Raw genomic sequence first — 24,692 nt, forward strand, 5'->3', positions numbered from 1 at the left:
TGTAATTCTTCACTCCAGAATGTCTGTGAATGGCATTTCCTCAGAAAGCTTAACATAGAATTTTTGGTTCATATGATCCAGCAATTCCATTCCTGGGTATAAACCCAGGAGAATTTAAACATTATGCTGGGGTGGGAGTTGGGACTCATTCTAACTTTGGAAATTCTTGAGATTTTAGTGTTCTTAAAAGGGTCTATATCAAATATATCCAGCATCAAAATAAAAAATAATGTAGACATATTTGTAACAGCATTATTCACAGTTGCCAAAAGGTGGAAACAACCTAAATATCAGTATCAACTGTTGAATAAACAAAATGTGGCATACCCATGCAATGGAATATTATACAACCATAAATAGGAATGAAGTACTGATACATGCTACAACACGGATGCACCTTGAAACACTAGTTTTATGAAAAAAGCCAGTTCAGAAATACTACAATATGCATGATTCTTTTTATATGAAATGTACAAAATAGGCAAATTCATAGAGACAGAAAATAGATTATGCTTGTCCAGGGCTGGTGCATGTCTGTGGGGAGGGTTGGACGGGTGACTGCTGATAGGCACAGGATTTCTTTTTAGGGTAATGGAAATGTTCTGGGATTAGATAGTGGTGATGGTTGCATAGCCCTATGAATATACTAAAACTCAGTGAAGTGTACACTTTAAATGAGTGTATTGTGCAATATGTGAATTAAATTTTAATTTTAAAACATAGGGGGCAGAAATGTCTGGAGTAGGGAGCAAGCAACATGCCCAGCGGGACATTATTCTCTTGAGTTTCAGATTTGTAGTACTCTAATGCTAACAGCATGGTTTGCCTGGCTGATAAGGGATAGGGAAAAAAAAAATCAAAAGCTGGACCACAGGAGAGCAGGCTTCTCGTCCTAACCAAATGCATTTCTACTGTGCAACCTTGTAGGCTGGGAGGAGAGGAGTAGGAAAAACTGTAAATTCTTTTCATAACAAAATGATTGAGTATTTGGGGAAGGATGAGAGAAAAAGTTCTATGTTTAAAAACAGAAATAGGCCAGGCAGGTGTAGTGGTTCATGCCTGTAATCCTAGCACTTTGGGATGACTGAGGTAGGTGGATCACTTGAACTCAGGAATCCCAGACCAGCCTGGGCACCATAGTGAGACCCCCATCCCTGCAGAAAAAAATTAATAAGAAAAAATAAGAAAATATTTAAAAACACAAAAATAAACATTATTCCTTAGGATGAGGATGTACATGTATGGTTAATTCCAAATACTGAACCAGGCAGGGTTTTGACTTCAGCTTAGCTAGACACCCCTTGGCCTCTCTGCCATGGCATTCCCAGCTCTCTGTCAGAACAGCAAATCATAGCTGACATTTGCTTTTCCAGAAAGAACACTCTTTTGCCCTATTCTGCTGTCAGCCTGGCTTTTTTGACCAGATTTACCTGTTCTTTGTAGTGGGAGACAGCTGTGCAATGGATGGGAGCTTGAGGGAGCCCAGAAACCTTTTCGAGGACCACAGCAGCACTCATTCATCACTCAGAGAGGAAACAAGCAGTTTACAAGCTTTCACTGAAAAGTCATCATTGTGTAGGTTTTCATGAAATAAAGATTGTGTGAGCTATCACACAGGACTGTTTTCAGGACAACTCTCACAGAGGATGTTTGTTCCTTCCAGAAATGCTGGCAATATTGTAAGCCTTTCATCCCTTCTTTAGCAGAGCATTACTCTGGTGCTTTTAGTGTCTGATTCTGCTAAGAAGTAGGAAATGTTAAGAAGACATTGTTCTAAAGAAATGATCCCCAAATATCAGTACTAAGTGCCATGTATGACCACACACATTTATAAAATGCCTTATAAAACTGGGAGCAGTGCTGGGTTTATATCAAAGTTCAGTCTCAAAATCAATGCCATTTAAAATTGTAAAACCACTCTTAACTTGTTCTTTCAAATGCAGAACATTTGTATTGTGTTTGTTACATGTAGGGTACAGATATGGCATGTGACATTTGGTACATTGGCATTTTTAGAATGAAATGAGTAACCCACTGTTTTTTCTTGCCTCTTCTCTTCCCTTCTCTGTCTGTATTTTTCTTTTCTTTTTTCTTTCTTTCTTTTTTTTTGTTTTTGAGACAGAGTCTTACTCTGTCGCCCAGGTCGGAGTGGAGTGCAGTGGCATAATTGCAGCTCACTGCAGCCTCAACCACCTGGGCTCAAGTGATCCTCCTGCCTCAGCCTCCTGTGTAGCTGGGACCACAGGTGTACCCCACCATGCCCAGCTAATTTTTAAGTTTTATATAGAGACGAGGTCTCAATCTGTTGCCCAGGCTGGTCTCGAACGCCTGAACTCAAGCAGTCCTCCTGCCTCAGCCTCCCCAAAGTTCTGGGATTACAGGCATGAGCCATTGCATTGGGCCTTGTCTGTATTTTTCAAGGTCTTCATTTCTATTATTGTATTTAATTTGTTTTGGAGTTTTTTTTCTTACTCAGAATCCTGCCTCATCATTCTTTCTCTTTTGTGAGAGAAGAGCAACTTTTGTTTTCGGGCACTCTAATTTACAGGAAAATGAATGATACAATTTATGCAGTTTTGTTTTCCAGAAAACTTTTATTATTTCAGCGTTCAAGGTTATGCAGGTTTTGTGTCATTTCATTTCCCTGGAGCACTTAACACATTTAATGACAAAGACCAGCAATGGTGCTTTTCTGGTGTATGCAGCAGCTTGTTCTAAGGCATATGGTTTGAGAGTTGGCTCTACTTCATCATCTTATTTTTGTTTTTTTCTTGAGTGTTTTGGATCTATTTCCTCCATTGAGTCCAAGTTGTCTTGAGAGAAATCAAGAATGGTGTGAAGTATATTTAGCAGAGTCTCTCTTCCCAAACGGCAAAGTATGTGTTTGAAGAAATAAATAAGCTCATTCTAAGATATAAGCCCTATTTTTATGTTTACTTAGCTCTTTTCTTCTAAATCTTCTGGGATTGATATTTTCGGTAATGTGAACCAGCTGTTTGATGCCCTTTGAAAGTAACCGCCTTGCTGCATGGGTCAGTTTTCTGGTAGTGTATCATGAGCAAGGACATCACACTCAGGTGGAAGGAAAATGAATGTTCCTTTTTGGAACATTTCAGAGGTTATAAATGTATACCAAACAAACCAGTTTTCCTTAATAAATCACCTCATAGATCTGTTTTCTCTAACATCTAGAACTTTTGTGAAGTTCTTGAGTTGCAACCTATACCAACTGTTGACCTTTTGTTTGTAGCTTTAAGATAATGTCTTAGTTATCTTGCTTTATCCAAAAAGAAAATATTATGAGTAAGAGATTTTTCCTTTACCTATCAAACTATGTTTTAAACATTTCAATGAAAATGTTTCTAAAATATTTATTCTCCTACCTTATTAAACAGAACGATAAAAACTGTAATCAGTTAAAGAACAGTCAGGGTCATCATTATGAGAATCATTTAATAAATGGTGCTCTAATGCAGCGATGTCCTTAGGGCTCTTTGAAGTATGAGGAAGTATTTGCCCCTAAGCTAAATGGCCCCAGACTGTTCTGCTGCAGTTGCTTCTGCCTTCCTTTTCAGCTGTCACTTCTGCTGTCATTGATTTGGGTTCACTCTTTGACCCTTTTTAACCCAGGGCAGAACTGAATGTCTAGAAATCAGACAGCAGAGTTGGTTAAATATGCAACTGGAGTATTTGTGTACAAAATAAAGGCTACGTCTCAAAGGGTGGCTTCAGTCTTCTACAGTAAATTTCATAGACTTTGAATGTTTCTTCTTTTTTGGCAAACTAAGGCTTTCCTTGCTTATTGGGTCATCCCACAATTTGAAACAATGTATAAGCGAGCCAGTGCTATACTTCTAGGGTTGTTTATTGAATAAATGTAGTATATCAGGAAGTGATAAAAGAGAACCATTTTAAAGCCTCTCCATATGTTTGATTAAAAGAAATAATATTCCTGTCTTTGCACACTGAACCTTAATCTATTTTCATTTATCTTCCTAACGTCTCATAAAGCAAATAATTGCCCTGACCTTTTTATCTAACATCTGAATTTTCCTTATCTCATTTGTTTGTGTCCTTAAGATTCAATGACAATACACAGTAATGTAGACTAACATGATAATACTTTCTGTTGTGATTTTAGCACACTGTATAAATTAAATCCTCAGGGTCCCCTTTATTCATATATTCTTCTTGCATCACCCACCCCAAGAGCTCTATTTTATTAGATGAACATGATTTTTCTCCTTTGCCAAAATACTTGGTTTTCTCTCCCCCTCCCCATGGGCTTTATTTTCATAAATGTGTAGTGATTTCACCTTTCCTGTACAGTTGGCCAGCCTGCTTGATATGTAAATGAGCTTTACTGGTTTCTACTTCTCAGGGTCCCTTCTAGAACTTCTCTTATGAATAGGAATCGCATTGACAAGCACCAGTCTCTTGGGCACAGTGGTTGTTTGTAAAGACAGCCTACACATGTTAGCCAAAACAATTTCACCCTTGAGTTACTTCAGAACTGGCTGGTGGATACCATCTGGTCCCAGTGATTTATCTACTCCTGGTTTGTTGATTAGATGCAGGGCATCATGTTTACCACTATTTGATCTAGTACCTCTGACCTGCGGAGTTCAGTGTACTGGTTTGGAAATGCGCATCTCCTTACAAGACAAAGAATTCATTCAGTCTCTCCACCATCTCCTTTTTAGCCCTGTGACTGTGATTAAGTGGCTCCTCTAACTGGCTTCCTCCCTTTCATAGAGCAAAAGAGCCTCTTACTATTTGGCTTTGCAATCTCTTGCAAGTTGCTCCTGCCTAGATTTTATTTTGTGTTTAACCTGCTGTGCCTTATAAGATATTTTTCTCTATTCCTTCTCTGGACTATTTTTTTTTTTTCTTTAATCCCCTTCGCTGCTTTTTCGTCTTCCTTTTAACCACAATGAACGTTCTTTCCTCTCTCCAGTCCCGCCCCCACCTCCCTCCCAAATATAAGTAATTATTCTGGGGCAACTATAAGTAAGTTTTTTCTTTCCCCTTTTAAACCAGTCTCCAGGCATCCTGAGGGTTGTTTACTTTCTGAACTCCCTCAGTAATGCCCTGCTTTTGTTACAGCTTCTTACTCTAATAAAGCAAAAACTATGTAATGGGTTTTGTACTTTTCTGTTCCTCTCTCATCATGCTGTTGAATTTAATATAGCTCTGTGATCACCATTAAACATTTGTTTATCCACACTTCCTTGGTGTCCTAAGTCCTATATACTACTCAGGACCAAGGCCAGGTATCTCTTGGGATACCTGTTCTTTCTTCCCTTCACCCCTTCACCCCTCCACCCCTTGTACTCCCATTCTAGGAACACTTGTTCAGGAAGTAATCATTTTTTATGTCTCCAAATGTTGGCTGCAGATCTTGGCAGGTAAGTATTATGTTGATGATTTTTTTCATTCATATCTGTGAATCTAATGCACAAATATAGGAGGATAATGGAGAGAAATCTATGGTACCAATCTAAAGCTGAGTAGAGGGAGACCTATTTGACAGAAATATTTAAGACATAAAGAGAATATAAGGAAGGTGATCTGGTGATAAACTGACAGACACTGTAAGGTTAATATACTCTCATCAGCAACATCAAAAAATCAGCACTTAAATGCATCACAATGGTACAGAGAGCTGTCATTTCCATCTTTGTTCTTCCTTCCTTTGATGTGGTAGGGAACAAACTCCCTTCATCTCAGGGTGGATTTTTTTGTTTTGTTTTGTTTTTATTTGACATACATTTATCCTTAGACAGTCTAAATTTCTGAAGCATCTGCCTTTATTTCATAGAGCAGAGAGTTCTTTCAACACAATGATTGGCTATTAGGAAGAAATTGATCATTTTTCAGGATAGGGCAGCAGATATAGTGCATATTCTGGGCACACAATATATATATATTTAAGTCAGTTACATATCTACTCAAGCAAATAGTATCTTGTTTTAATCTTTTGAATTTTATTCATGAATGTAGGTATTCTAGGATGCAAATGAATCATTTATATGTACAAACCTTTGGATATTGTTGCTAAGTTGATCCCCCAAAATATTTGGTCAGACTATGTGAAATTGCTGATACTTGACCTATTTGGCCTAAAATAATGGCACTCGTATAAGAATCAACCTTTAATACTTTGTTTTTATTTAATCTCAAAGCTTTTAACAGAACCATTTCAAAAACTAAAGAAAAGATTCTGTAGCTTGTAATCCCAGAGCAGTATTGCAGGCTGTAGCCGGAATTTTTATCAAGGGACTGTTTTGTCTTTCTGCTAAATAAAGCTAAATTTCCATTTGGTCTGTAATTTTTAGAAATACATATTTCCAAAGACTAAAAATAATAGTAATGATAACAGCACAATAGCAACAACAGGAAAACAAACACTCTTCCACTGGTTAAACATAGCTGAACTCTGAAACATAGAAAGGACCCCTTTTCTGAGAAATATATAGCATCTTCTGATATCAGTGTTCATAATAATAGCTATTGTTGATTGAGGAATACTGTATACTTTTAATGTTTCCAACAACTCTCTGAGGTAGGTTCTATTCTTGCCCTCATTTTACAGAAGATGAATTAGTCTCAGAGAAGTTGGGAGAGTGGCTCAGACTTGCACAGTTGGTAAGCAACAGAACTGAGCATAAGCTGGGCATGGTGGCTCCTGCTTGAGGCTAGGAGTTTCAGACTAGCCTGAGCAACACAGTGAGACCCTGTCTCTTAAAAAAAATGAGAAAACAAAAAAAAACAGGCGTGATAGTCCTAACTGTTCAGGAGGCTGAGGTGGGAGGATCATTTGAACACAGGAGTTTGAGGGTACAGTGAACTACGATCATGCCACTGCAGTCCAGTGTGGGTGACAGAGATATCTCTAAATATTTTTTTTTTTTTTTTTTTGAGACTGTCTTGCTCTGTCGCCCTGGCTGTAGTGCAGTGGCATGATCTCAGCTCACTGCAACCTCCACCTCCCGGGTACAAGCGATTCTCCTGCCTCAGCCTCCTGAGTAGCTGGGAGTATAGGCATGCACCGCCACGCCTGGTTAATTTTTGTATTTTTTGTAGAGATGGGGTTTTGCCATGTTGCCCAGGCTGGTCTTACTCCTGGCCTCAAGTAATCCGCCTGCCTCAGCCTCCCAAAGTGCTGGGATTACAGGCATGAGCCACCACACCCGGCCCTAAAGAGTATTTTTTTAATTAAGAAAGAACTTAGTCAGAACTTGGGCTTTTTTACCTCTGAAGCTGTTATGCTTTGCATATAACATGATGCCTCCCTGCCTCAAAGACTCAGAACAGAGATTCCAATCAGAACATTTATAGCTCATTTCCCACATTGTTCCGACATGTACACTGTACTATATGTAGATAGTGAATCATGCTCCAGACAAGCTTTTCTATTCTTTTGCATTTCCCACTTTTTGTGACTTTATCCATTTTTTTGCACTGAACTGTTCTGATTGAGGATCCCTGGTGATGTGGAATGTCTTAGTCCATTTGTGTTGCTATCAAGGAATGCCTGAGGCTGGGTAATTTATAAAGAAAAGAGATTTATTTGGCTCATGGGTCTGCAGGCTGTACAAAGAAGCATATTGTCAGTATCTGCTTCTGGTGAGGGCCTCAGGAAGCGTCCAGTCCTGGTAGAAGGGGAAGGGGAGCAGGCATCACATTATGAGAGAGGAGGGGCCAACCTCTTTTTAACAACCAGCGCTTTTATGGGAACAAAGAGTAAGAATTCACTGCTAGGCTGAGGATGGTGGCTCACACCTGTAATCCCAGCACTTTGAGAGGCTGTGGAGGGTGGATCACCTGAAGTCAGGAGTTCAAGACCAGCCTGGCCAATAAGGTGAAACCCCATCTCTACTAAAAATAGAAAAATTAGTCAGGTGTAGCGGCAGGCGTCTGTAATCCCAGCTACTTGGGAGGCTGAGGCAGGAGAATCACTTGGACCCAGGAGGCGGAGAATGCAGTGTGCTGAGATCGCGCCACTGCACTCTAGTCTGGGCAACGGAGTGAGACTGTCACAAAAAAAAAAAAAAAAAAAAAAGAAGAATTCACTTCTGGGAGATCCAAGCCATTCACTAAGGATCGGTCCTCCTCGATACAAACATCTCCCACCAGGCCCCACCTCCAACACTGGGGATCAGATTTCAACATGAGATTTGAAGGGGCCATACAAACCATGTCTACACCATAGCACAAAATAACCTAAAGCTCTTGGTTCTTGAAGTGCCTGACTGTGTTAGGCCATTTTTGCATCAGTATAAAGACATACCGGAGGCTGGGTAATTTATAAAGAAAAGAGGTTTAATTGGCTCATGGTTCTGCATTTTGTACAAGCATGACTCCCGCATCTGCTTCTGATGAGGCCTCAGGAAGCTTCCAATCATGGTGGAAGGAGAAGTGGGAGCCAGCATGTCATATGGTGAGAGCGGGATTAAGAGAGAAAGAGTAGGGAGGTGCCGTGGTCTCTTAACCAACCAGATCTCACGTGAACTCAGCAAGAACTCACTTTTCACCCAGGGGACAGTGCTAAGCCATTCATGAGGGATCCACCCACATGATCCAGTCACCTCCTACTAGGACCCACCTCCAACATTGGGTCCCATTTGGACAGTGCACACATCCCAAACATTATCACTGATCCTTCTTGTTCTAAGTTGCTACTTACTGGTGGAATAAAAAGAAGTTTGGGTTCTGTATGTGGTCCCAAGGCTATCAAATGTGTTAGTGTGGTATACCAATAAGCAAAATGCATCATGATTATTTCTTAATATAAACTAATTTTATAATAGTCCCTGACGTAATTTGTGTTATGTTTGTAGCCACAAATCATGGAGCTATGAAGATTCGTCTCATAATAATGAAACAATGCTTTTTTGTAAGAGTATATATCCCACTTGCCCATACCCACCAAGTCATTTGGTCAAATGGAAGCTCAGACTTGGTGCCACTGAGCACCTTTTCCTATGTATATTTATGAAACTTGAGATTGAACTATTGTTCTTTTTCAAGCTCATGCAATTCTAGTGTAGTCATTCTGTATGACTGAACTTACTCTAGTCCATTAAATTTGGGTTAGGGTAGTTCGTCTTTGTACTGGGCTATGTTAATTGTCATATATCAAAAATATATAATAGAAACACACATGGACAAAACATAAGCATGTTTTCTGGATAATCTGGTGGAACTCATTCTTATTTAGGCAATTCATTTGCAAAACTCAGGTCTTATAATGCTGGATATTTAGTTTGGCTTCAGCTTTTGAAATGGCCTTTCTTCCCCACATTGAAACTGATTTCAGAATATGATTTAATGTATGTGCTGCTGTCGCACTGCATACAATTTGGGATTATGCTGTCTTGACTCAGAGTTAAAACCTAAGCGTAGCTAGATTAAAAAAATAAAACATGACCTTGCACGGTTTATGATCCAATGAAAGATAAAGAGAACAAAGTGGGTTGTTCTCTGTTCCTTCATACCTCTAGTTACTGATACTTTTTAAAGTACACTACGGTGTTTACTATTTCAAACCGATAAGTACAGCACTACCAAGTATTATCTTTAAAACAAGACCGACATTTAATTCAGTTGTCATTTGTTCTCATCCTTGAAGGCAGTTTAAAAAACAATTACCTCTCATTGGTTACTGTGGGATCAGGAAAAACTAGGAGCTTATGTAAATATGTGTGTATCTGAAAGGAGAAGGTTACTTTTTTTTTAAATTTTCCTTTGAAGTACCTTTAAGTATACTCTTAAAATATATCCTGAACTGCGTATCATTGTTTGTTTCCCACATAGGATGAAACATCCTCAAGCAGTGGGGCCAAAAACAAGTATATTAAAGTGACTTACTCTTTTCTGGCAGAAGGTCCTGGTATAAAATTAGGTCCTTGAATTTTCCAAATGAGGTTGTATTTCTTTCCCTCCTCTAAGAAAGGCTATTTTAATAATTTTTGCTATCACATCAAAGACTTTTCATGATAATTACAGTCAATAATTGCAGTAGTAATGCTGCATGCCATCTGCAGGCTCTGTAATGGAAACTAGGGAGAAAAACGTGTCCCTCTGCTTGATGAGAGTTACCATAGAACCAAAGGCCCAGGTGCCAGATCACCACTTGCATCAGTTGTAGGTGACTCCCACTCCTGGCTCTTGGTCATATAGACTGTCTTCTTTTTCTCCCTCCCTTCTTTGGCCCATTTCTTTCCATTTCTTTCTCTCTCACTCCTGTCCCTTAGTGGCACACCTCTAAGCTGCAGGCCTCTAAGAGGCAGGAGTGAGAAAGAACCTCTCCAACTCCCATGTTTGTTGCTCATCCTAAAGTAGCTGACAGGCCACATTCTAGGAGTAGAGGAGTAATTGGAAGCTCTTTGGGATCAAATGTTTGACCAAATTAATTGGTTTACCAGTGAGCAGTTGGGCCATTATCAAAAATGGTTAGGGAGGGCAAGCTAGACATATTGAAATAACGGAACGAGCACCCACTCACCCAGTTGCACCAGGTCTGAGAAAGCTGTCTCGTACTTTCAATTTGTGAGCATCAGGTCTCAAACTTGTCTGTGGGCCAGATTTCTGGAGCACTGGTGTCTCTTTTAGGTCCTATGACAGTCATCACATTGTATAGTGACTCCAACATCAGCTCAAATTAGAGTGGCTCCTATCCTTTCATCCATACCCAAAGCAAAAATGGTAACAGGCAGCTGTTTCATTCTTGGTTAGTTCTGCAGTAAAGAAGGCCAAGACACTTGCAATGCACTTTCTGGAGCATTCATATCTATCTCTTTGATCCAGTGGTGCCTACGAGGCCCCTGGTATGGTTAGAGGTATCTGAAGATGGCCAGAAATTGAACAGGCCTGACTTGAATGCGTAGTAAATGACTGGTTTCTCTCTTTTCGGTGTTACTTGCTGACAAAGAGGCAATAAGTTTAACATCTTCTCTAAGGAAGTACATTGTTTTATGTCATGAGTAGATACATTAATAAGTAGACACATTAATGTTTTAGGGCCTAAGATCTGGCTTTATTTTTCCTTCCCTGTGGTACTTAAGAAACCAGAGGAAAATGGTGGCTGGCTGCATGGCAGCCCAGCTGAAGAATTGGCTAATCAATACCTTGCCTTTGATTTCAGGCACCTTTTTATCAGAGTTTTACAGATCCCAGAAAAAAACAGGGATTATTCCTAGCGTGTGCTGGAGAGGCACTGGGTGGTATCTCAAATCGTTCACTGTTCAGTGCATATCAGTCACTTGAGGGCATAGATGCTGTCTTCTGCTGAGACCTCTGCTACAAAAATTGAACGGAGCGATGCCAATGATTTATTGACTATCCGAATATAAGTTTAGGGAAGCTTGTTATCAAGTAACCAGGTTAAGGCCTTTAAAAATCAAAGCAGTAAGATTGTCTGAGTTTTTTTTTTTTTTTTTAAAGGAGATTTGAACGTTTAGTGACTTCTGATTTGTCAAGCCAAATAAATGAAACAGCATGTGTGTGGGAAGTCTTTGTTCTGCGGATTTTGCTTTGTTGACCAAGAAAGGCAGCAGAACTAGGTCCCCAAGGCGTTTGTTTATTCACCCTTGCCTTGTCAGATTTTGCTCTGAGTCCGTGCTAATGTCTTCAGTAGTTTTGGTTGACTCAAAAAATAGACATAGTACATATGGCAATGTATAGGTTATATTTGAGTTTGCAACTCTCTCCTACTTTGTCCAAAGGCACCTCCTATGGCACATCTGTTGAAGTCCCAAAATGAGAAGAAACATGGGTTGTATTGATTTGTCTGTTTAGCTTCATCTCTCCTCCTGTCTTTTGGACTTGAGCTGTTCCAAGATAAGATTAGAGGACCTCAGAGATCTTGTGGTGGGGAGGAGGTTGGAGGACTTCACATCATAGAGTAAGAAGGAGAGAGAAAAAGCCTAGAGAACAACAATAAAATCCGTGTCTGTTCATCTTGTAATTTTCAAGAGGGCGGAGACCAAGCCTTTTGTATTTTCTGCACTGATGGATGGCATCTGGCACATAAGAGGTACTTGATAAATACTGCATTAAGCACCAACAATGTTTCTGTGTTGCCAAATCGGGTCAAAGGTTAGTTTGGGAGAAGTGAACAAATCTTTGACTTAAACTTGGGGAAAATGCTAGGGCAGAGTTCCATTTCCAGATAATCTCTTGCAGTGGTCTAGTTGAAGTGACTAGTTCAAGAAGTGGAAAATATACTGGATTTTCTAATCCTAATGAATAAATCAAATGTAGCTAATTAACAGGTCTGATTCTAAAGGAAAGGTTCTGAAAGGTGAGATTGGAGAATTTAATGATGTCAAGAAGCCACTAGGATAAGTCCCAGTCAGACCTGGAGTGCTTCACTAATAAAGGCAAGCTAGTAGAATCTAATAAAGGCTGAGGACACTGAAAACTTCAGCACACTCAGTCTTCCAGGAAAGGCAACTTCGTTAAATAAGGGGAATGTGTGCTTTGCTAGTGACCTTGTGCTTCTCAAGTGGCTGATGCATATGTAGAGAATGGAAAACCAATGCATGTTGTAAGGTCCGTTCTCGCCGAGTTTAAAAGGAAAAAAACTGAGGCCAGCACAAGAAGATCTGATGCGAAGGAATTTATTCAGGCTCCCGGACCAGGTTCTGCGGCCCGACAGGAGGGGCCGGAGAAGTCGCACGGACTCCTCTCAGACGTGGGGTTTTATAGGGAGTGAAGGAGCTCGATTGGTTGTGGGAGAGCAAGACTGTCACTGGGTAGAATTACAAGCCTTCAGCTAGGACTTGGCTTGCCGTTGGTTAGAATTACTCAGCTGCCATTGGCTAGAAAGGCTCGGCTGCTATTGGCCAGAAAGACTTGGCTGCTATTGGTTAGAAAGACTTGGTTGCTATTGGCTAGAAAGAGGCTAAGGTTGCAGCACCTTGTTTGCATACTGGGCTTTTTAAGGGAAGGTGAGGCTGTGTGGGCATGGGAGAAGGGAACATGCCTGAGCATGTCTGAGCTTGCCCGAGCTTGTCCAAGCTTGCCTGGGCGGGCGGGCAGGGTGCATCCGAGCTCCCGGCAAGGCAACCGACCTTACACATGTGATCTATTTAGGTTTTCAAAAAGCTTTCTTGGTTGGGGAGTTCATACCAAGCCAAGGAAACTCAAAATAACTGGCACACTATAGAAGTGTGGGACTGTTTTGTCAAATATTATGATTGACTTTGAGGCAGGAAACAAAGGATAAGGGATAAATACAGGTAGTTCTCTGGATAGCAACATCAATAGTGGCATTCACTCCAAAATTAGGACTGAGACAGGTTTTACTTAAAGCTCCAAGAACTGACCTAGAAGAGGAAGTATACATTGAAATCTTTACATTTGTCAACAAAACTTTTCTAAATAACAAAGAGCCTATTAAATGGTAATAAATTGTAGGACATGTGCCCCAGGTGCTAGAGTATTAGAAGAGTATTTGATAATGGGGGAGGAGAAGTTTTGTTTTGTTTTGTTTTGTTTTGTTTTGTTTTGTTTTTTGAGATAGAGTCTCGCTCTGTAGCCCAGGCTGGAGTGCAGTGGCACGATGTTGGCTCACTACAACCTCTGCCTCCTGGGTCTCGGTTCAAGCAATTCTCCTACCTCAGCCTCCCAAGTAGCTGGGATTACAGGCACGAGTCACCATGCCCAGCTAATTTTTGTATTTTTTAGTAGAGACGGGGTTTCACCGTGTTGATCAGTTTGGTCTTGAACTCTTCACCTCATGATCCGCCTGTCTCAGCCTCCCAAAGTGCTGGGATTACAGGCAGGAGCCACCTCACCCGGCCTACGTTTTTGTTTTTGTTTTGCTTTTACTGAAAATGGTATGCTTCATATTGCATAACATGCTGATTGAAGACTTTTCATGGCCAATTGGGAGGGTTGTGGAAACTCAGCCTTGCAAAATGATGGGGAGTTTGAGGAGGGCTCTGCCCCCTCCCTCATCTGCCCATTCTAAGGTTCAGAAGAATTTTTCTTTCATATTATAAATTTAACCTCTGGTCAGCTGTGGCTCATGTCCATATCCATGGGAAATGGAACTGATTGGAGTAAGGAGTAACTTAACTATGACCTTTAACAAAAATTTTGTGGAAGTGAGTTTTAAGGGATGTAATTAAGCACGAACATTAAAAATGTAAATCTTTGTTTCCTCTGCACCATTTTATTGATGCCTAGCTAGAATTTTGAGGAATGGTTAGCATGGATCGTTATTTTTTGTTCTTCTGTTTTGTTTTCAGGATGAAATACTGCCCCCGCCCCGCCTCCGCCCCGCCCCCTCCCCACCCCCGCCCCGCCCAGGCTTGAGTGCAGTGGCATGATCATGGCTCACTACAGCCTCAGCCTCCTGGGCTTAGGTGATTCTCCCACCTCAGCCTCCCTAAGTAGCTGGGACTACAGGTGTGCACCACCATGCCTGGCTAATTTTTAAATTTTTTGTAGAGACAGGGTCTCACTATGTTGCCTATGCTGATCTTGAATTCATGGGCTGAAGAGATTCTCCCACTTTGGCCTCCCAAAGTGCTAGGATTACAGGCATGAGCCACTGTGCCCATCCCAGAATCATTTTTCTTTATATGAGGAAGTGGACTTTGCCATCAGTGGGTTTACATAAAGGCTTTCTTTTGGAGAATTCATGATGAATGAATGTATTATTCTTCTGTTGTATTTTTTCTAGACAGTAAATTTACTGAAAACCTCTTATCAGGCTGTATTTAGGGTTGAGGAATTTTGGGTGTATTGTGAAAAGGAGGGTTAAGAGAAGCTAAAGATGGATTTTACCTTCCATTTAAGCTGAGAGCAATTATTAAAAAAGAGAAAATAATTTGATGTTAAAAATTGTCATGACTCAGCCAAGTGAGGTGGCTCGTGCCTATAATCTCAGCACTTTGGGAGGCTGAGGTTAACATGAGCCCAGAAGTTCGAGACCAGCCTGGGCAATGTAGTGAAACCCCATTTCTACAAAAAATACAAAAATTAACCAGGTGCGGCAGCACACGCCTATAGTCCCAGCTACTCCGGAGGCTGAGGTGGGAAGATTGCTTGAGCCAGGGAGGTCGAGACGGCAGTGAGCTATGCTCATGCCACTGCACTTCATCCTGGGTAACAGAGCAAGACCCTGTGTCTCAACAACAACAACAAATTGTCATGACTCACACAATCCATGAAATGTGTAAAAAGGCAGTCTTTAATCATTTAATTAGAGCAAGTGTCTGAAATGTCTGAGCCTCCCCACCCACCAACTGTATTTTCTTCTACACTTGCAGCAAACTCAGCTGTTGACCATTTTGGATATTCCTGTGAATTCTACATGGCTGTGGCAGGCTATCTGAGAATGAGGTTTCCAGGAGCTTCTTTAGAGATTATTTGGAAATAATAAGGAAAATTACCTGCTGTTGGAAGTCAGTGTTGAGTCAGCCCCTGGGGGAGGAGGAAAGTGGTGTCTCTGATGCCTTCCTGAGGATACATTCCTCCTTTTGCTTTCTCTGAGGTCTTCTGTGATGGTGTGCAGGAGACTGCCCACTGGGGCAGTCACTGGAGATGCAAAGAAAAGGCAAAGTGCTGGTGGCTAACCCTCCCCTAGTCCAGGAATCACCATGACCTTTCAAGCCAGGTCTGATCAGCTGTCTCAGAGATGGCCCTGCCAAGGCCTTGGTCTACCAGTGATTATGATGTGTGCCTTGGGGGTTACAGGTTCCAGAGGGGAAAATAAATCCTCACCAATGGCATTTCCTGTCTAGGCTGCTTTTTATTCAAGCTGAATGTATCACTGGGGCTCTAATAGACGTGATCAACCCTGGGAATCTCAGTCTCTATACCATCTCTCATTCTGCTCTCCTTAAAGAAAACCTCAGAGTTGGGGGAGTGGGAGTATGAGATAAATTCACCAGTCAAACAGGAAGGACTTTGAGGAGAGTTGTGGAAATCTTAATTTTGTAGGCACTATGTAACAAACCCTCAGAGTCTATGTATTTGTTTTTCTCTTAAAGAGCTTGAAACTCACATGTGACTCCTTCAAGTCACTTGAATGAGTCTGAAATCCATAGAGGCATTTGGAATCATTTATCCCCAGGCCTTCTGTTAAATTATGAGTCTAGTGAAAATCAGAATTGCTATTTAAGAGAAGTTCTTAAATGATGCTACCAAGATATGTGCACCTGAATTATTGACAGAAAATATCTCCTTTGTTAATTACAAAACAAGTAAGAGAGCTCCATGTTTTCCTGTCTGTTTCTTGCTATCCCCCTAGGGTCCCCAGCATAATTCTGTGAGCCTTTTATTAGCACTGCTTACAAAGTATTTATGGGAGCCTCAGAATTGTTGGAGAGTTTTTGGTTTATCACTAGTGGCTTTACTATTTCTTTTGAGTCCTGGAGGTAGTGGTTGTAAATGTGCAAAATAGATGCAGTTGCTCTAGCTGCTTGGAAGTGATGGCAACACAAGATCAAACTGTGCATTTCAGCCATTCACTCAGTTTGATTTGGTGTGCCTTACTTAATAAACCTTTGGTACAGTTAAAATGGGGATCTAAGATTGTCAGATATTAACCTTGGTTCACAATTTGCTTATCATTTAAAAAGCAATAAGAAGCCTTGCTTGATTTCTATCTGGAGTGCAGTTTAAAGCTGTTATAAGTTCATTGAAATGAAGTGTAGAGTTTTAAAGTAGCAACCCTAACTCTTCTGACTACACTTACATAAAGTTATTCTTAGAAAAATATAATAAAACTGATTATTGAACTATATGTGTTTCTGACTGGCCTTCTCTATCCTACCTTGCAGGATTAGTGGACCTAGAAATAATTGGCAGTCTTAAGCCCTCCAGAGCTATATTTTGGCAAGGTTTTGCAAAATGCTAACTGGCTGCATTTCTCCTACTGATTGGTAGGTGATCTCAAATCATACATCTGCATAATGACGGTAATTTATGTGCTTTGTTATTAAGGTCAGATGACTCCAGGCTTTGGATGCACATAGCACATTTTATGCAGTAATTTCACTGTTTTTTGGAAGGAGGGAGGATGGATTAATGTATACGTCCCCCCACCTCCCTGGAGTTATTAAAAACCTTTAGAGATTTTCTTTCTTTGTTCCCATGAAGCAGAGCATTGTATGTTCCTCATGGGGTTCTTAGGTAGCTTAGAGGGGCTGGAGTTATATAGCAACCTGCATTTTAGTTCACTTTGTGGCTGCATGGATTTAGATCTAAGAAATGAACAGAAACTATTTCGGTAATGCTTTAGACCAACAGCAAGGAATTGTTTTACTTTCAGAACAATAAAAATTAGGAAAAGAGTAAAGTAGCAATTGAGGGATTAGGAAAATTGCTTCAGCAAATAATAGCTTAATACAGCTCCCTAATATTAGAATTACATCCAGTATTTATATTTTTGAAAGCACGATGAAAGTTTTTCCCCATTGGCCACATGTATTTATGCTTTTTACTTTGAAAGCCAAGACTTGCTTTTCTTAAAAAAAAAAATAACTTTTAAAAGAAGAGTTTTAGATTTACAGCAGTTGGGAAGATAGCACGTAGACTTTCCTGTATCTCACCCCCAGTATCCCCTGTTATTAACATCTTACATTAGTGGTACATTTCTCATAATTCATGAACCAATATTGATGCATAATTATGAACTGAAGTCCACCTTAATTCTGATTTCCTGAGTTTTTTGGTAACTGTCTTATTGGAATATAGTTGATATACAAATAATTTACCTATTTGAAGTATACAGTGACTTTTAGTGTATCTACAAGGTTGCACCTCCATCACCAAAATCAATTTTTCTTCACCCCAGAGAGAAACCCCATACCTTTTAGCTGGCACCTTCACTTTCAACCTATCCCCTCTCCCCCAGCCCTGGGAAACCACAGACCTACATTCTGTCTCTAGATTTGCTTATGCTGGACATTCTATATAAATATGGATATTTCACTTAGCAGTGTTTTTTGAGATTCATCCATGTTGTAAAATCCAAATTTCCTTCTAATGGCTGAGTAATATTCTATTATACAGATACAGTAGACCACATTTTGTTTATCCATTCATTTATTGATGGAAATCTGGCTATTATGAATAATGCCGCTGTGAACATTTGCATACAACTTTTTGTTTGATTTCCTTAGTTTTTTTCTCCTGATGTCCTTACTCTGTTCCAGGATCCCATCCAGGATATCACATTATATTTCTTTATCATGTCTCCTTAAGCTCCTGTGGCTTTTCTTTTGATGGTCCTTTGAATCCTTTGGTTGATGGCTTCCTCGCCATCAGTTCACCATCACATATGTGTGCCATTCAGCTCCTTGATGTGCTCTATTTCCACATCTTGCTGAAGTAGCTAGAAGAGAAAAGCTTGTTAAAATAAAAACTTTGGACATGAGGCAGGAGAATAGGGTCTGGAGGCAGGGAACCTGAGGCCGATTCATGCTGACTTCCTAGAACTAAATTGAAAGGAAACCCCCAACTTTCCACACTTGAGTAACAAAAGGACCAGAAGCTACTTCCAAGGACCAGAGGCTACTTCCTTTGCATCACCGTGTCCAGCCCCTTCTCCCTTTTTCTGCATGAAGGAAGGAAAGAAAATTGAAAGAAAATTGCAGATAGCAACCAATCAGACATTTGCATAGGAGTGCAACTTTGTAACTTCACTTTAGCCTCTGATTGGTTGCAGAGGCAACCAGTCAGACTGATTGCAGGCCACTACGTCATTTGCATGGGGTGAACACCAAGTGGCCAGTGGAAACCTTTAGAGAGTATTTGGACCCCAGAAGATTCCGTAACCAGGGCCCTTGAGCCGCTGCTTGGGTGGCTCCCACCCTGTGGAATATACTTTCATTTTCAATAAATAATCTGCTTTTGTTGCATCATTCTTTTCTTGCTTTGTTGTGCATTTTGTCCAATTCTTTGTTCAAAACACCAAGAACCTGGAAAACTTGCAGTCAAGACCCTCTCCCGGTAATAGACAAATTAATTTTAACAGAATTTAACTGAGCAAAGAATGATTTGCAAATTGATCACCCCTCCCCACAACCAGAATATGTTCAGAGGGATTCTAGTACTGCCATGTAGTTGGAGAGGATTTATGGACAGAAAAGGAAAAGTGACGTAATGAAAATGAAGTGAGGTACAGAAACAGCTGAGTTGGTTACAGCTTGGTGATTTCCTTATTTGAACATGGTTTGAACCATTGGCCACCTGTGACTGGTGCAAGAGCAGGTTACAGTCTGTTTACACACCCAGTTTAGGTTACAGTTCACTATGTAGGGAGAAACCTTTAGGCCAAACTTAAAATGTGTAAGGAGGCATCTTTAGGCTGAACTTAATTTGTTTTCAAAGGGCTTTTTTTTTGTTTGTTTTAAGGTTCCAGTAGGTAAGTGACTTTCCCAAGAGTCTTTACCAAAAGCTTCTAATCATGCAGAGCTGGACTTCAAACCCATATTCCTGACTTCTAGATCAAACTTCTTATTCCTAGACTACTGTTACCTCTGCGGAATAAAAGATCCAACTAGTTTTAAGTATTTGGAAGCTTTTAAACTCAGTCCTTAAAAACCCATTGTAAAGACCTAAGTTTTCTTCATAACTCGAGGCAATCTTCAAGAAAGGCCAATGCAAAATCGTAGTCTCTTAGGTTTGCAATTTAAATAGTGCTTTCAAGTTTGTTCTTGTCACGTGTTCCTCACTGCAGTTCTTACCTTAGGGCACAGTTTGTCTGTCTTATTTACCAAAGACATTTGGTTGCTTTATTGGTAAAGTCAGTCTGAGTACCGAGAATGTCTGCCTTAAAAATCCGACTGGTGCAGACAAAGCCTGGGTTCTCTACCAGTGTCTTGCAATGATTTCCAGCTGCCATTTTCTCCATTTAGGACACTGGGGGAGTAAACACTAGAGATTTGCTTTGTCCTCTGCAGGTACAGAAAGAAAGCTGACCCCTCAGTGGTAACTACCAGTATTCCTCTATCACTACCCCATCCCCCAAAAAAGTATGAGAATTGGAGAGACATTTTCTTGGCATCTAGTTGGATTTCAAAATGTATTTTCTGAGAGAGATATAGAAAATGGTTGTTAGACATAGTTGAAAATAGTCAAGTTAGTAGTGAATAAGCTGAGGGCTGGCCTGAGAACCTATCTATCATTTACAACATTTTCTATGGGAAGCTGAGTTATGAGCAACTGAAAATAAACTAACATTAGCCGCACCCCATTTGTACATCAGAGCCAGCCTTTGGTGAGAGGAGTAAATGAGATAAAATGAGAAAGCACAGTTTCACAGATTGTTTGCCTCAGAGCATCGTTAAATGATGGAATAGATTCCTCATATTCAATGCCTACTTCTTTAACCATTGATTTGAAGTGCTTCAAAAAAAAAGAACCAATACACACTCAGCAGGATTGAGAGTAATTTATTGTGATTGTCTTTGTTCAGCTTTGAAAACTAAGGCATTGATATTAAGACTAAAGAGAAATTACATAGAGCTGGTGTGATTGAAAAAAGTTTGGCTCTTTCGAGTGATTTTTTTGTTTTTAATGCCAGAGAGTTAAGCTTTAAAAGCACGCTTCATTGAATCCCATCCAAGCCTCCTAGGACAGGGCTGGGGGACCTTTTTTCTATTGAGGGCCACTGACCCACAAAGAAAAAAACTAATCAAGGGCCATGTACAAAAAGCAACTTAATTTAGGTGCTTCCTTAGAAAACCATAAAGCATTCAATTCACCTGCTTTTTAAATTAAGAAAAGGAATTCTCAACAAGTACAACAAATTAAACCCTTCAGTTTCATATTATGCACCATTTAAGAGGTTGGGTAGGGTAAGACCGAACTATATAGGTAGAGTAAAAAGAGAGTGGAAAGCAGACAGGAGAGTCTTAAGGGACTAGAAGAGATACATGAAGAAGGAACTATATATGTCAAGAGTCATGGAAGCAGGATATTGAATTGGGGAAATGGGGAGAGAAGTGGCAGTTGTAGATCGTAATCTACTATTCACTAAGCTAGGAGAGTAGTAACTGGTCAACTGCTATACCCAGCTGTTCCACAGCTGGAATCCAGAAGCCTTTCTAGCAACAATTCTTAAGGAAGGGTCAGAAGTACCTAGAGTCCTTGTTACCAATGCTACCCCCACAGTGGCTGTGTACCTGTCCCATCTTGATTCTGTTGTCCCCATGTTCAAGGAAAAATTGTGGCATCTTTCTTAAATGAGAAGAATATAAGATCACCAGGCTTAGAAAGGAAATCTCCAGAAAGAAAAGATATTTCTCACCGAGACACAGCATTTTAGAAGCAGTCTCAAACATAGAAGACAGAATGCCTTTCAGATAATACGCACACCCTGACTTTCAAAATAAACCATTTTGGGTGCTTAAAGTAGAAATATTCAACTTTAAAAAAAAACAACTGAATTAGTTGCTTGAGTCTTCAAAGATTCTTACCAGAACATGGAGCTATAATTTAATTTTCAAATGTACCCAGACTTGTCCTCCTTTTCCTCAGTGTGCTTCTCATTAGCACTAACTAGTTAGGGCACTGAATCCCCAGTAACCCAAGTATGTCGTGGTGTTTAATTTGCAAGTGCGTCTTGGACTACGTGTGTCACAGGGCTTTTGGCAAGAATGTCATATTACATTTTCAAGTAATGCTTTTTAGAAATGCAGACAGGATAAGTGGTGCATCCGGGACTATATGGCCCAAAGTGCAAACTTTGCACTGAGGGGCAGACAACTTTGCTAGCGGAAACATTAGCCAAGTATCTACCCTGTCTTTGTCCTTTACATAAGGCAAGCCTTTCACCATTAGACAAAATCTTCCTAGAAAGTGCAAATTTTTTTCTTTTTAAAATTAGATATTGTAGGCCGGGTGCAGTGGCTCATGCCTATAATCCCAGCACTTTGGGAGGCTGAGGTGGGTGGATCACTTGAGGTCAGGAGTTCAAGACCAGCCTGGGCAACATGGTGAAACCCCATCTCTACTAAAATTACACAAATTAGCCAGGCATGGTGGTGCGTGCCTGTAATCCCAGCTACTTGGGAGACTGAGGCATAAGAATCCCTTGAACCCGGGAGGCGGAGGTTGTAGTGAGCTGTGATTGCGACACTGCACTCCAGCCTGGGCAGTGTAGAGTGAGACTCTATCTCAAAAAAAAAAAAATAAAAAAAAAAAAAAAAAAAAAAAAAGATATCACCAAAACAAAGACATGCTGCAGTATTCAAATATCGGCAACTTTCGATAAGTTTCTGCTTGAAGGTCCTTGGTGGAGATGAGATGGGTGGAGTGTGCAGGCCACACTGGGCCTTTTGTGTGTGCCAGTATAAATGGTACTGTCTACTCAGACCAGGTTACTAGGAAAACTTTTATTTCTGCTACCCATTTTTGAAGGGTGTATCCTTAGTATAAATTTCCTATGGGAGAGTTTAAACCTCTCACTGTCTAGCACCTTCTTCAACAGAGAAAATTATTATTTGCTGCTGTCTCTTAATATTGTCTTGCTTTGAGGTGTATGTGTGGGTGTGAGCATGTGTTTGTACATGTACCCATGTACATTGTGGGCAGGGAAAAGGGGTGGGTACTTTTCTGTGAACTTAGAAGTCTATTTGGATAGGATCCAGTAAGTGACCCTTTATTATGTGTGAACCCTGTTAACATTAGGTGAGCATAGTTTATTTTCCAAACTCATGAGTTATTTTGCTCTGAAAATTCATGCATACCACAATGGAATCTTTGCAGGTGCTTGAAGAAACAGCCTATCTGTATGATGAATTTTAGCTTATGACAATCTTTAAAAATCTTAAAATCTTTATTATGAAGTAATTAAATCATCCTATGTGGGTTAAGTTCTCATTCTGAGCATTCCAATTCATTTTCTATAGGGGGCATGAGTGTAATATGTATTATTTAATACAGCGACAGCACTGTACTATTTGGGGACCTTCATATTGTTTTATGTGTTAAGACTGTAATGGAAGGGAACCCTTACCTCAACCCTGAAACCAGGAGACAACTGAATCTCTCTGTGTTAATTATGTGTCCCAGTACCAAAAGCCTGCTGTGAACTCGTTAAGTCAGTGAAGAGGGAGTTTTGTTTTTGGTTGTAACAAAGGTGTTTCCATAAAACCCAGCCTTAGCAACCCCTCTTCTGTCACTAATGAGATCTAAGATATTCTGCAGCCTCGCGGCTCGAAACTCGAAACTTTTTTTTTCCTGTTAGTAGAATTATCTGTTGACCAAGGTTTTCAGAAATGCCAAAAGCAACTTTTAGCAGTTTCTGGATGGAGAAGTTATTTCAAGATTGTTGCCCTTTCTGCCTTCCTTACATAGTCCTTTAATGCTGCATACTCCCCTTTTTTTGGGCAGTAACACTCTCCCTACTTTTTAATTGCCAGGAAGGAAGAATGATCAGAACATATATGATTTTATAATTATTTGCATATGCACAGTTGGCAATCTAGTGTTAGTCAAATAAATTGCCAGCTCAATTGTATCTGAAATACCCTGCTACCCTAAAGCTGCTTTGGTATCTCCATTAGGTGAAGGCCTGTTTCCTGTAAGTACACATGGCCAGGAAGCAGCAATGGCCAGCTCATGGACCATTTTGTTTTCCATGATTAGTGTTGTTTGAATGATTGGCTTTTTATTCCCCCTCCCTTTGTTACTGGACACACTTACCATTGCCAGGTTCACATGTCTATTGAAGACATATACTCATTCCTGAGTTCCTGAGATCATCTCTCTTTTCAGACCCCTTTTGATTTACATAGAAAATGGACAGCAATAGCAGAAGAAACAGTGAAAGTGAATCCTTGTAAACATATGTACAAAATTATACCACACCAATTAATATTGGAGAGACTTAAGTGATAGTTGCTAGTGGGGCTTATTTTTGAGTGGCATTGCATCTCATGGTCATTATGAGGGAAGAGGCATTATCTCATCAAAGCACAATTTTTATTGGTGTGACAGAGGAGAACAAGGGGGGAGCTCTGGGGCATATAGGAAAAAAACCCCGCCCAACCCTCACCTCCAAACTGCAAGCCAAATGCAGTTAGTATAAGGGAGGGAGAAACTTTGTGGGTTGGGCTGCTATGGAGTAATGTGTCTTTGGCTTTTCCCTTGTCTCTTGGGGCTGCATCACTATATAAAGATGTTTATTAGAAGTTGTTGGTCTGTACTGGGATGATACTATGTGAACAGAATCGTGGGTTAGATATAGTCTCTGACATCTGCACAGAATACAGTGGATAAAAAAAATTAAAATTGAGGATTGAGGATTACCATCACCCCTTTGTGATTTATCGTAGGCTCAGATTATCCAGCATGAACCCCCATAGTTTCCTCTTTGCTGACAACCCTTGAAATGCACAAATCCCTTTGTTTCCCCACAGTATAACTATTGCACATGTATTTGCTCAGTTTTTAGCTGCTGTTACATATTTTATAAATCATTCATCATTAAGAACAATCTCTCTTGGAGTGTCAGCTCCCAAATCTGGAAAAACTATGTCTCGTTTGCATGACTTCTGCAGTATTTAGCATAGAATCTGAGAATCTCTGGGAATTTATAAGAGAGACTTCAGTTGACATGGAATATATTTTGTTTATTGACTACACCTATTTTCCTATGGTTTAGCTGTCTCCCTGGTTGGAAATTTCTTTTGCTTTTTGGAGAGGGCTTTATTATTTTA

The 24,692-nt window shown here is 40.2% G+C and overlaps 1 protein-coding gene across 1 annotated transcript in view; it reads left to right on the top strand.

The window, feature by feature from the left end:
* The window catches only part of GPC4 (glypican 4), a 121,153-nt gene that overhangs the window by 54,055 nt on the left and 42,406 nt on the right, over positions 1-24,692 (top strand). The gene's annotated exons all lie outside the window — the stretch shown is intronic.

Source organism: Aotus nancymaae, unplaced genomic scaffold, assembly GCF_030222135.1.
Source record: "Aotus nancymaae isolate 86718 unplaced genomic scaffold, 86718_ANA_hifiasm-v0.15.2.pri h1tg000004l, whole genome shotgun sequence".
NCBI classification, from domain to species: Eukaryota; Metazoa; Chordata; class Mammalia; order Primates; family Aotidae; genus Aotus; species Aotus nancymaae.